Source organism: Melospiza melodia, chromosome 17 (assembly GCF_035770615.1).
Source record: "Melospiza melodia melodia isolate bMelMel2 chromosome 17, bMelMel2.pri, whole genome shotgun sequence".
Taxonomy (NCBI): domain Eukaryota; kingdom Metazoa; phylum Chordata; class Aves; order Passeriformes; family Passerellidae; genus Melospiza; species Melospiza melodia.
In genome coordinates this window covers 2218642-2232322 of record NC_086210.1, presented here as the reverse complement: position 1 = coordinate 2232322, position 13681 = coordinate 2218642, and the positions used below count along the sequence as shown (strand labels likewise).

The 13681-nt window shown below is 50.7% G+C and overlaps 1 non-coding gene across 1 annotated transcript; it reads left to right on the top strand.

Annotated features, from left to right (window-relative positions):
* Nucleotides 1–284: 284 nt before the first annotated feature.
* Nucleotides 285–367, top strand: LOC134426092 (small nucleolar RNA SNORD45). The gene has a single exon (XR_010029869.1). It is a non-coding gene; the product is annotated as a small nucleolar RNA SNORD45 (small nucleolar RNA).
* Nucleotides 368–13681: the final 13314 nt, after the last annotated feature.

Genomic DNA, 13681 nt, shown 5'->3' with positions numbered 1-13681 from the left:
GAAGGGCGCTGAGGCTCAGGGCCCGGCGAGGCGGCGGAGGGCTGAGGGCGCTGAGGGCGGTGTGGGCGGTGGGGCCGAGCCGAGGCCGCGGGAAGAGCCGGGCCGGGGCGGCTCTGCCCGGGGTGGGTTTTGCTGCCAACAGCGGCACCGGCTCCAGCGCCGGGCCAAGGGCTGCTGTGGCAGGGCCGGGCTGCAGCCACAGAGAGCGGCCCTGGGCGCTGGAAACGGCGGCTCCGGGCTGGGAGGGCCCCAGCAGCAGCAGGAGGAGGAGGAGGCGGTGGCCGGGCCCGGGATGAGCGCTGGCATGTATTATCTGAGCGGCTCTGATGTCTTTCACGCTTTAGCTCTAGAATTGCTCTGAGGCCCGGCCCGCCCCCGATCCCTCTGGCAGTGCAGCTTTTCCCAATACTGGCATCGAGTGCTCAGGCCAGGCTGGGGCGCAGCCTGGGGAGAGGGCTCTGAGGCAGAGGTGGAATTTTCCAGAGGAGAAATCCATTTGGATTGAGGTGAAATGTGCATCTGTGAGTTCAGTCTGCAGCTTGCTGTTTAGTCTGACTGTGACTGTGTTCACAGGGGTCCAAGGATGAGGGAAGAGACAAGGATCTGACTCCATGTTTCAGAAGGCTTGATTTATTATTTTATGACATATATTATATTAAAACTATACTAAAAGAACAGAAGAAAGGATTTCATCAGAAGGCTAGCTAAGAATAGCAAAAGAAGGAATGATAACAAAGGTTTGTGGCTCGGACTCTCTGTCCGAGCCAGCTGACTGTGATTGGCCATTAATTAGAAACATCCACATGAGACCAATCACAGATCCACCTGTTGTGTTCCACAGCAGCAGATAATCAATGTTTACATTTTGTTCCTGAGGCCTCTCAGCTCTTCAGGAGGAAAAATCCTAAGGAAAGGATTTTCCATAAAAGATGTCTGTGACACTTATGCATAGTAAACTTTTTTCCCAAAGAAGTTTCCGTATTCCAAGAGCTGTTTAGCATGGGTCCTCCTCAGTTCCACCTTTTTAGGGCATGTGTATTCCTTGGTTGTGGTTTTGGTCCTTTCTTATCATCTTCAGTTTTGGCCGCTGCCCACACTGCCTTCAGAGGATGAGTGCTGATAGCTGGTAATTAACAACAGAAATAAAAACTGTATCTTTATAACAGTTTTTTTAACAGCACCCATATAGAAAGTTATTTTAACAGCACCCATATAAAATCCATGTTAACATTTGCACAAAGCCAATACTGCAATCTATAGCAGGCCAAGGGCCGGGCGCCCCTTGGCGGCTCCGGCCTGGCAGAATTTTGGGGGTCCCGGTGTTTGGTGCCGGCAGAGCACCAGCGCTGGGCCGGAGGTGCGGGGGACCCTCCCTGGGGGGGAGTCGGGCTGCCCGGGGCAGGCGCTGCAGCATCAGCCCGCAGCCACGGGGGGATGGCCCGGGCCCGGCAGGCTGGGGGCTGGCACAGCGGAGAGGGGGCCCCGGAGCTGGGGGAGCCTCTGCAGCCTGCGGTGTCAGACGCCCCGATAAGGGGGAGCCCAGGAGCCTGGAGATGGTGGCACCATGGACAAGGGACACCCATGGTGTGAAGAATGCATATTTTATGATTGGCTCTTTGCAAATATTAAAACGAATATTATGTGTTATGTTAGGATGTTATGCTGTATTGATTTTTTAATTGATTTTTAATTGTGTTAAATATAGTTTAGGTTATAACATAATGTTAAAATAGAAACTGTGTATGTGAGGTATTTTTTAAAGAAAGGAATGAGGTACTCACAGCAAGATGGCAGCCACAGGACACCTAAATCTTTCAGAGAAAGAGAATTTATTGCTCTCACCTCAGGGGAAACTAACTGCTTCCTGCCTCTCTCAGGCTTGAAGATGCTGTCAGGATTCAGAGGGAGAAGCTGACACTGACCAGACAGAATCCTGTGTTTGAATGGAATTTATGCATCATGTATGAGGTGTGTGAATATGCAACAGGTTATTATTTTTAAGGGTTAATCCTCGGTTAATGTGTGTCCATTTTTGGGCTTATGCTGCCCAGAAAAAGGTACCTTGACGTCTGTTACTCTTTGCTTTTGTTGTCTCATATTGTCCTAAATCCTAATTGTCCAAATTACTAATGCTCTAATTATATTACTATTTTTATAACCATTTTATTACTATTAAACTTTTAAAATTTTAAAAACAAGTGATTGGCGTTTTTCACCCTTGGGTACCCTGGGTGCTGAAATGAGGACCCTGCACAGGCAGCACCCCTGGGCCCCTCTGACTCACCTGGGGAGCCCGGGGAAGGAACCTCTGGGATTGCCCCAGCAGCCCAGAGAGAGGGGACACCAATACACACTGGGGCTGCAGGAGCCCAGACAGGAGGGAGCCCCTGAACTGCAAAGTAGGGAGACCAGAGAGGGGAACTCCTTGGTGGGTGTTTTTTTGCTGAATTTTGGTGGTTTGGGGTTTTTTGAGGGTGGCTGAATCCTGGTGGTCTGGAGGTTTTTATGGACATCAAACACCTGGTGAATTCTAGAGATGGAGTCAGGCAGGAGGAACAGCCAGTCCCCAAAATCCCACTCTTGGCATCCCTCATCCCCCTCTGCAGTCCTCCCTCTAACATCTTTAAGCCTCTGGGAAGAGCCCAAAGGGATGGAAGTGCCTAAAACGCTGCTGAAGTGCCTGAGCTGCTCTCACCTGTGGATGTTCCTGTCCACAAGCCTCTCCTGGTCAGTGCCACGGGGGGCTGGGAAGGAATTTAGGGGATCCTGAGAGGATTGGAAGGGGTTCTGGTGGCTCTTGGCTCCATTTGTGGTGCTGGGAAGGGGTTAAGGGGGCTCTAGAGGGGTCTATGGGAGAGTTTTGGGAGTTCTGGAAGGGCTGTGTGGCTTGGAGAGAACTTGGGTGGGTCTTGGCAGAGGTGGGAAGGAGTTTTGATGGATCTTGGGGCCATTTCTATTGCACAGAGTGGTTCGGGGTGTGGGGGACAGCAGGAATCTGGGGGCTGGTTTGATGGAGCTGGAGTGGCTCTGGGGCTGGGAGGGGGTTTTAGGGCAGTCGTGACCCCCAGACCCCCAGAGCTGCCCCCAGACCCTGCGCACAAGGTGCTGCTGGGGGACAGGGGCTCCATGGAGGGGTTTGTGTTCCTGGCACTGTGGGAGTGAGGGGGGATCCCCAGGGGCCGTGTGTGACCCCTGCATGCCGGTGTCATCCCCTTGTCCCTCCCCACAGGGCTGCCCCAGCTCTGCTGCCCCAGAGAGAATTTGGGGAGGGGGCAGAGGGGGTGAGCAGCCCCTGCTGGGGGATGGCCCCAGCCCAGCCCCTTTGTTCAGCACCGAGCTGGGCTGGGGCTGCAGGAGGAAGAGGCCGATGGGAAGCAGATCCTGCAGCTGGGACAGTGCTTGGGGTCAGGGCAAGGTCCTGCCCTGCACACCTGGCTCAGGTGTGACCCTGCCCCAGCAAGGGAGCGGGACGTTCCCATCCCCACTGATCAGGGCTGGGAGCAGCACTTGGAGCACGGATGTGGAAATACTGGGAGTGACTGGGAGCTCACTGACAGGGTGAATTATCCCCCTTCCCCTTCTGAGGCCACCCTGCCAGCTGAGAAATTCCCCTTGTGCCTCGGCCTTGGCCAACAGCCCCTGGGCTCAGCCCCTCCGCAGCTCATCACAAACACTGTCTGCTCCAGGCACTGCTGCTGCCCAACCAGCTCCTGGTTCCTTTAGCAGCAGCCCTGGGAACTGTTTCTGTTCCCTCAGTGGCACAACATCCCTGTTCTCACCCTGCCAAAGAAAGCTGTTGGTGCCAAGTGCGGCCAGGATGAACCATTGCTGGGACTGAAGCCCCTCTCTTGGGGCCCTGCTCCAAAAGGAGCCCTTGGAGCTCTCCTGGGCCAGCGACTCCCTCTGAGTGGGGCCTCTCCCAGCTGGGAACTCCCCTGTTTGCTGCACTCGGGGATCCTGAACAACGACAGAGCGTGGGCTGATCCCCCCACTCCTCCAGGCTCAATCCTTTGCCCGCTGGGGAGATGCCAAAGCATTCTCAGGGAGCATTGCCTGCCCTCAGGGGAGTTGCTCACAGGCGCCTTGCCCTGACTCTTTGTGTCTGTGTGCACACAGGAGTGCCTGTGCTGGGGAAATGTGGCAGAAATGCTGCTCTCTGAGGGGTTTGAGTGCCTTGGATAACTGAGCCACTCAGGCTTGTAGGTAAGGTTAAATCACAAGCTGTAAGTGAATTTAAATGCTGCTAAGAGTAGTTCTTAGTAACTAAGTTGTTACCTTCAATATAAGTTATAAGCTAAGTTAAATATTGTAAAGTGTTTTTCCTCTGTTAAATTGCAAAGTCATAGGTTAAATTAGGTTAAATGCTGTTACACTCTGCTCTTTTGCTAAATTGTGAACTTGAAGGTATCAGTTAACATTAAGGTACAAGTTAAGTCCTGTTAAGTTTGAGCTCTGTTAAGCTTTTAGGCTGTATTCCTTTTATCCTTGCCCTCACTGTCTTTGTGTCACACACACAGGGACAGTTCTCAGTTCATTTCTGGTTTGATTACCTGGACTCTGTTTGGTTTTGTTGTTGCTTTGTTTCCCTGGTGTGCCTGAAGTGTCCAGTCAGGAGCAGAGTGACTCTTGCCAAGGAACTCTGTGCTGCTGTCCCTTAATATTAACTCTGGTTTTTGCTGCTCCCTTGCTGGGGATTTTTTCAGCGCTCTCAAGCCCTTGTTCGTAACAGGGTGAAGGAGCCCTGGCCCAGGCTCTGGCCCTGGGGGACGCGGGGACGCTGCCGGGGGGTCCCTGTCCCCCTGTGCCACCCCCAGGGCCCAGCCCCCCGTCTCCGTGTCAGGCTCTGGGGTCGATCTCGTGGAACATCCTCTGGGGGAGGCTGTGGAGCCGGGGGCGGGGGGACCCAGAGGGACGGGGAATCCTGCTGTGCACAAGTAGGGTTGGACTGCTCTGGGGAGAGCTGTGAGGGGGGCTGGGACAGAGTGACCTCCCCAGGGACCTCACACAGCCCCTGTGATGTCACACAGACCATGTGATGTCACACAACCATCTCTGTGATGTCACACTGCACCTGTGATGTCACACAGTCCTGTGATGTCACATTGTCCCTGTGATGTCGCACAGCCATATCTGTGATGTCACACAGCCTCCTGCTTTGTCACAGAGCCAACTCTGTGCCACCTTGTGATGTCATACAGAAGTGCTGTGACATCACAGAAGACCAATGACACAAAGTCACCCTGTGATTTCACAATCTGTTCTCTGATGTCACAGCCTGCTCTATGATGTAACACAGCCACTGGGTGATGTCACAACCCACTCTGATGCCACAGAGCCACCCTCTATGATGGCAGACTCTGCTCTCATATCCTCATATCCTCATATCCATATAGTCTCATATCCTGCTCTGTGATGTCACAACCGCCTCAGTGATGTCACCGAACCCTCAAGAACTCAGTTCTATTGAAACACTGAAGTTTCTTGGACTTAAAATAGATCCCTGTGAGGGACGCAACTGAGGAAGTATCCCCAGGTTCCAGCTAGAGCAGAACACTGGAGGCAGGTGGGGACAAACAAGGCAAAGGTGTCTCTGGTGCTGAGCACACCTGGATGTGTTTGAGGAATGCAAAGGGCCAAGGCCTGAGCCCCAGCCCCTGGCCAGGCAGATCCTGTCCCTCCCTGCTTCCTCAGGGCTCTTCCCGGGATGGGCACTGGCATGGGGGGATGTGCAATGCCAGGGGCAGGAGCATGGGGCAGCCCCTGCCAGGCTGCTGAGCAGGGACAAGGAGGCAATGAGGCCCCAGGCCTGCAAGGGTCACTTGTCTCCTCCTGGCCCCAGGGCCAGCAGCCATGGCCAAAGTGCTGCCCAAGTTGGCTCTGGCAGGGCTGTCTTGCAGCTGCTGCCCATCCCTGTGCCCTGTGCAGCCCAGGCTGTCCCACGGTGTCCCTGCCCTGCGCCTCTGTCCCTGCAGGCTGTCGGCATCCCCCGGCTGCCCCACCTGGCTGGGCCCTTCCTTTGCTGACAGCTCTGCCTGGCCACTGCATGGTGTTTGGATTGATTGATCAATTAGATCAAAGCTGTATTGGACTGTCTGAAAGGGGATGAGTTTCTTAATAAGTACAGTATGATATGATGTAATGTAGTAGAATAAAGCGATGGATCAGCCTTCTGCAATCATGGAGTCAATGCTAATTATTACCTGGCTGGGAGCCTGCAACAGCAGGCAAATACTGCAGTACTGATAAACAGAGGTACAGCCAGGGGAGGGAGGCAGGTGGAAAAGGCTTTGTGCTGTCCCTGCTCTGAGGGGATCCTCAGCACGGCCCTAAAGATCTGCACATAGGAGAAAACAATGAACACAAAACAACCAAATACCAAAGACTAAGCATGATGAGCCCAAGTTCCCTGAGGCTGGAGTGTGAGCAGGAGAGCTTGAGGATCTGGGGGATTTCACACAAGAACTGGCCCAGCGCATTGCCATGACATAGGGCAGGGAAAATGTATTGGCCGTGTGCATGAGAGCATTGAGAAAGGCATTGGCCCAGGCAGCTGCTGCCATGTGGGCACAAGCTCTGCCAGGGGGCAGAGGGTCCTGTGGTGCAGGGCTTGGCAGATGGACACAGAGCTGTCGGACCACATGAGGGTCAGAAATGAAAGCTCTGCTGTGATAAAGAACAAAAAGAAAAAGAGCTGAGCAGCACATCCTGAGTAGGAGATGGTCCTGGTGTCCCAGAGGGAATTGTGCATGGCTTTGGGGACAGTGGTGCAGATGGAGCCCAGGTCAGTGAGGGCCAGGTTGAGCAGGAAGAAGAACATGGGCGTGTGCAGGTGGTGGCCACAGGCTACGGTGCTGATGATGAGGCTGTTGCCCAGGAGGGCAGCCAGGGAGATGCCCAGCAAGAGGCAGAAGTGCAGGAGCTGCAGCTGCCGCGTGTCTGCCAATGGCAGCAGGAAGAAGTGGATGATGGAGCTGCTGTTGGACATTTGCTGTAGCTGCACTTGGGCACCTGTTCATGGAGAAAGGGACAGTGAAGGGTTAGAGGAGATACCAGTAACCAAAATCAAAGCAATTTCCCATACACCCTCCTTTGTAACACACAGAGACATGCTCTTGTGTTGAAGAGTTCTGATGTTTTCTTTTTAAGCTCTTTCCATGTACTTCCTGGTATTCTTGGATATCAGAAACCCTCAGCATTTCTGCTGCCCTCTGGTAGAACAGAGTGATTTCCCTGAGGCAAGATAATGAGTGGAGACTGGGGGCAGATGATCTGTCACTTCATTCTGTTTGCAGTTCCTCTGGGCTTTCACTTTTCTCAGGTGGAGAATATTCACAGTCCCACGTTTCTCTTAAAAAACCCCCAGGCACTGCTGAGCGCAGATGGATCCATCACAGCCCAGCTCCACATTTGTAGCCAAGGACTCACATTGCTCATTTCACCAACCCAGCAGCATTTTCAGTGTCACACCTCTGCCTTTCCCCATGGATCTTATCACTGAGAGATGTTCTAGGACAGGTTTGCATGCTGGGTTGAAGCTCCCGGCTTGGACTGAAATCTCAGAGGGACTTCCAAGTGTCCTTATGCTGGCATTGGATGAAGGAAGATGCAGCTCCTTTCCTGGCTGCACTGACAGCATTGCCCAGAGCCAGGCACTGGAGACAGCATCACCCTGAGCCAGCGGTGCCCCCTCCAGAGCCCCCAGTGCCGGGCAGCTGCTCCCAGCCCTGTGCTCTGCAGAGGGAACTGGGCCCGGGGCTGCAGAGCTGCCCCACGGCTCTGCTGCAGCTCTGCCTGCACAGGAGGGGCTGCACGCCTTGGAGCCCCGGCCCTGAGGGCAGAGGCTTGGCTGGGGCACAGGAGGGAGGGGGCTTGTTCAGAGGGAGGGGCTGCACTGGAGGGGATCCTGTGGACATCTCTCAACTCACCCTGCCACAGCATTGCTGGGTTTTGTTTTCTCTCATTGCCTGATCTTCTCTCTGCTTGCTGGAGATTTTCCTCCTGCAGGGGTTTCCAGCCCTCACAGACCCTAAATCTCTGTGCACTCTCCCTGGCCCTACAGAATCCTGCCTGTTTGCAGGGCACTGTCTGGGGGCAGGTTCTGTTTGCAGCTTGGAGAAAGAACAGCTCAGACTGAGCCTGATGACTCCAGCAAGGGTGATGCTGCTGCTGACCATAGGCAGAGTGGCTGAAGGCACATCAGGGATCTCCTGTGAACCTATTGATCACTGAAAGGAACAGTTCAGATGTCTCAGGGACTTGTCAAAATTCATAATCGTCCTTTAATATTTATCCCCCCCTCTATGTCATTCTCCAGTATTAGGAATCTGAAGACAAAGTCTTAGGAAATGTCCTCATTTTTATCAACATCCTTGTCTTGGAAATATTCTGTGACTGATCAGAAGCCAACAGCATATCAGAGCTTCATGAGCATTTCACCTCCCCTGCACCAGAAATACTCAGAGATGTACTCACAGAGTCTGTAGGCATTGGGATGTTCCAGCTGTAGGAAATCACTCCAGGAACGGCAGCTGCATTATCCTGCAGCCAGAGGTTCCTGTGCCAAGGCTGGCAGTGATTCTGCCCCAGGCACTTCTCAGCCCCTTCCCAGCCCTGCCTGATTGAAACTCTCTGTGCCTCTGTGCTGTGCCTGGGGTGGCTGCAGGCAGTGCCCCAGCCCTGCTGGGCTGTGCACAGGAGCTGCTCCTGGGCAGAGCTGTCTCTCTGCAGTGCTGTCCTTGCCAGGAGCTGCCTCTGGGCCAGGAGCCCAGCCCAGCTCAGCAGCACAGACACAGCACAAAGACTATAATGAGCCTCTGGGGCTTTGTGCTGATGCCCTGAACATCAGTCCCTGAGAGGGAGCTGAAGAAACTTCTCCAGAACTCCAAGTCAGAATCCAACTCCAAAGTTTCTTTGACTTTTAATGGTTCTCACTGAGGAACATGACAGAGAAAGTATCCCCAGGCCCCAGGCAGAGCAGAGAACTGGAGGCACTGATGACAGCTGGGGACAAAGAGAAGACAAGTCTTGCTGCCCAGGGGCACAGCAGGGTCTGTGCCACCAAGGGCTGTGAGGAGACACCTTGTCCTGAGACACTGGGGCCTCCTGGCACAGCCCCATCCAGGCTGGGCACTGTCAGCCCCTTGTCCTGCCCTCAGCATCCCCCCCTAGCTCACATCCCAGCGGCCTCAAGGATCTGCTGGAAGGAGTCCCTGGGGAGCCTTGCTCAGCAATGGCGCTGGGGGCTCCTGAATGCTCCCTGCAGGGACTGCAGGTTTTTCAAAGGACTTTGGGTTTTGCTTTGGCCTTGCAGTCTCTGAGAGCTTTGTGCAATCATGGCCTCCAATTATCTGCTGTAATTAGTCCATGGAGAGGCTTTGTCAGTAACAACCCAAAGTGGGGCTCATTAATGCTTCAAGGTACTTCAGTTATTTTAAGGTACTTGGTGTTTCCCTTTTGATAGAGACTCCGTGAGAGATTTGTGCAATCATGGCCTCAGTTATCTGCTTTAACGAGTCCCTTGAGAGCTTTGTATTGACACTCAGTGGAACTCATTAATACTTTGAGGTAATAATGGTTTTTAAGGTGCTTTGGAATTTCCTTTCCTCAGTGAGGCTTCTGAGAGGTTTTTGTGCCATCTGGCCTCCAATTCTCTCCTCCAAGGAGTCATGAGGACCATGTTTTGGGGATGGACCTCAGTGGGGCCCATTCATGCTTTGAGACACTCTGGGGTTTTCTTCTGTCTTTGACTCCTGGAAAGGTTTGTGCAATCTCCTCTCAGACCTTGAGATTCAAGGGCTCAGCTCCAAATGCACCATGGGGCTCATTAGAATCAAGCAAGTCCTGACAAACCATGGTTTTGCCTTGATTTCCCTCTACTGTAGTGCAGTTCACTAGGAAGTTTTTTTCTATTGTTATGGAGAAATATTTCAAAGAGCTTCTAATAAATCCACATTCCTGTTTTAAGGGTGTATGGTTCTATTTAGAGAAGAAATGTTGGCAGAATTCTGTGAGTGACATTGTCCCAGGGACTTTGCTAAAGGAGCTCTGGCCTGCTCTGAGAAGCTGTGTCTTGAGATCTGGCACAGTGTGGAGAGCCTTGCTCCACATTTCCAAACCCCATCCTGTCTCTCCTCACTCACCTGGCATCAGCTTAGCTTGGACAACTGGCTGCTCTCAGGCAAAGAGGGTTAGTTTTCTTTTCTTTTAGCGCTCTAAAACTCCTAAGCTCCCTGTTGAAAGCAGACACCCTCCTCAAGTGTGTGCCAAGCCCAACCTGCCACCAAGACCCCTCCAGACTTGCTCTGGGCCAGCTGTGAGGACGTGTGGAGGCCCAGAGGCCTACCATCAGAGTCTCAATCCCCCAGACATGGGGGACTGGTTCTAGATAAGAGGAATAGGCTTTCAGGTTAGGGTGAGATGCTTTCTTCTCATATTGACCTTTGCAGACACATGCTGATTTATGTTATGTTAGGTTACCCCATTGGCCCATTGGCCTAATTACCCTAGTTCAACTCCTATTGCCCACGTTTGTTTGGCCCTAGAATGTTCTCTCTCTGTCCCTCCATTTGCCCTAGTTTGCTGTATTCCTCCACCCTTGTTTCCCTATTGGCTGACCTGAGATCTGACCGCCTCCTCTGCACCATTTTCCCCCATATCCATTGGACCCTTGAGACAGAATAAAGATCCATTCTGAATTAAATGAAGTGTCTAAGAAAAGTGAAAAGTCTGTGAGGCCAAAGCTAAAGGAAGAACTCGCATGCCGAGACAGCAAGGAGACAGAGAAAGAAAAACAACAAAGACCACAAGGTCGATTTGCCCCCGACTTAGAAATTCCTTTGATAAAGAAGAACTGGTGCTAAATGTCACACAGAACGAATATGTATGAACTTATTGTGAAACTGTATGCATATGCATTTAGAAGGGAGATAAAAGAAGACCCGAGGTCTTCAGAGGCACGCATGCCTTGTTGAGAGACTTGCGTCCGGCGCGCGTCGTAAATAAACATACCGAGCTTTACAACTTTTATAAAGTTGTGAGGTTTCTTCTTTTCTCCGCAAAACATTATGGCACCCCAGATGGGACTTCTCTGTCCCTGCAGGGGCAGGGGGGATAGACGGACCTCCAAGGCGCACCCTAGGATTTTTTTCCTGGTGGGGCTCCGCTCCTCTCAACTTGCCACCTGCGAGGACAGACAAGGACCTGCTGGCCTGCGGAGGAAGATACAGTATGTACTGAGGGGCCCCCGGGGGAGGGAAAGGAGAGCAAGGGAGTAAACCACCCAGAGACGTCTGGGTTCAGCTGACAGAGCAGCTGTATTAGAGATGGGGTTCATCTTTCTGATAGAGCAGACCGCAAGCGGTTCTGGGGGTGAGCCGGGTGAACCCGTGTATGTGTGGGTTGGAGGTTCATAGTTCTGATAGAGCAGAACTGTTGAGCCCGTGTGTGCTTTGTTTGTGTGTGTGTGATGTCCGGACATTGTGTTGCTGTATGGTTAATGTGTGCATTGTGTGGTCGGTGCACTGTGTTTCTAATCGTGCAAGTGTATAAGTGTATGGTGTATAAAAGAGAATAAATCTACAGTGCGGGGGGGTCAGTATTACCCGTGTTTGAAGCAGCCGAGTGAGGCCTGAGGCGCCGGCTGCAGCAGGCTGCCGGGGGCAGAGACAGAAGTGCCCCGCAGAGAAGCGAGTGGAAGAATGTCAGTGATGGTATTTATCGTGTTTAAATGTAGTGATTTGTGTAGATCTGGTACATTTTAACCGTGAGTATGAGTATGAGCTCAGAGAGTTCCTTTGCCTTAGATGTTTGATTTTGATTGTGTCCAAGAAAATTGATGTGAGTAAATGCTGAATTATGGTATGCTGTGTTGTGTTGAGAAAAGCGAGCACTTTGAGAGATATGCCCTTTCCCAGTGGTTTTGTGTAGTGATTTTCTTCCGCTGCATTGTGGTAATTTGATTCTCAAATTGTATAGTAGTGTTTGTAGAAATTTTAAGATTTTGTTGCAACAAGAGTGGCATTTTACATAGGAGAACTATAGTACGGTGATTTATGCTTAATTATGATAGAGTTAAAGGAATTCCAAGAATTCCCCCCCTCACAGCAATTCAAGCCTTGGCTCTAGTGAATTTGAGATAAAAAGAGAGTGCGAGTGTTTGTGTCTGAGGGCATATCATGGTTTCGGCTGTGACTAGCACAGCCTTTTTGCAAAACAGTAAAACAAGTGTAAGTAGACACAGGGCTTAATTAGATTGTGCAAGAAGAGAACTAGAAAAGACTGATATTTTGTTTGATCAGAATATAGTGTCTGTATCACGTTTTGGATTAGCATGCTTTGTGAGGTGACAGTGGCTGTCCCCTGGGCACAGGGACAGCTCTGGCTGCCCCGTCTCCCCAGGGAACACGGGAATGGCCTGTGAGCAAAAGCTAGATGTGCAGTTATTATTGCAGTGCAGTGTTTATGAAAAACACTGGTTTTGCTGTTCTAATAAGTGTCAGAGCACATGTAAATTAGAAGTTTCTAATCAAGCGGATTCAGAACCTAAGGTCTTAGAACTTGTGTGTGGGAACCACATCTGATACCTGCCACCTAGAGCTGTGTGTATAAGAAGAAAGTTGAGAAACTACTGTGAAGGTCTGTAAAAAAGTTTGAGTAGAAGCGAGATAGGGCAAGGAGAAATAAATAATGAGAACTGACCAGAGCAAAGAGGTTCCTAAATTAGCCCCTTTTGGGAGGGGCTCACTGGGAGAAGGCTGCCAGTAAGAGCAGCTCAGAAAATAAAAAGATTTATAATACTTCATTGCTGTTAGTACTGTTTTAAAATAGGAAGATAAATGGGATAGAGTTTTGTATGCTGAAATGTCTTTGTGTTTTAAGAAATCACCCAGATTTCTTGAAAAGAGAAAACAAGACAAAGAGAAAGCAAATCAAACATGTTGTTCAGCATGCAGCATAAGATAGCAACGTATGAAATCAGGCAAGGATTATCATGCTGAAATGCAAAGCAATCACAGTTCACAAAATGAGTACATATGATTTGCTAAAGGCTCCTCCCAAAGTAAGGGAGGAAGGATAAAGATGACCTCCCCAAAAAGGAAGAATTTTTGTTGACACAAGGGCCATATATTCAGTTTTAAATAAAACTTTAGTACCTGTAGAGAATGCTTATGTTGCAGTGTGGAGAACAACTGAACAACTAGCCAGTCTGAGAAGGCATCCTTGTGCAAACCTTGAAAGTAATATGTGTACTATGTGTACCTAAAAGCTTTTGTGCAATTCGCTCAATTTGCTAAACATTCTCAAATGAGAAAAGTTACTCTGGAAGCAAATGGTATAAAGATGTTAGGCTTAACATTAACAGACACTGAAATTAAGAAAGACATTAGTAAGGAGATATTAAAATAAGTAAACAAGTGTTTTCAAGGGTATGGGCCTCTGCTGTACCAGGGAGAGTGAAAGATGCTCCCCCATGAGCATCAAGTTTAAGGAAAGAACACAACTAGTGAGAACTGTGTAGTACCCTCAAAAGGAAAATAAGGAAGGAATCAGCCCAATAACTGATAGTACTGGATTAAGGGCTGTCAATAAGATAACACAGAATTTATACCCTGTGGTAGCAAATCCATATACCTTACTGACTTGTTTAACACCTGAGCTAACCTGGTTCACTGTTTCAGGCCTA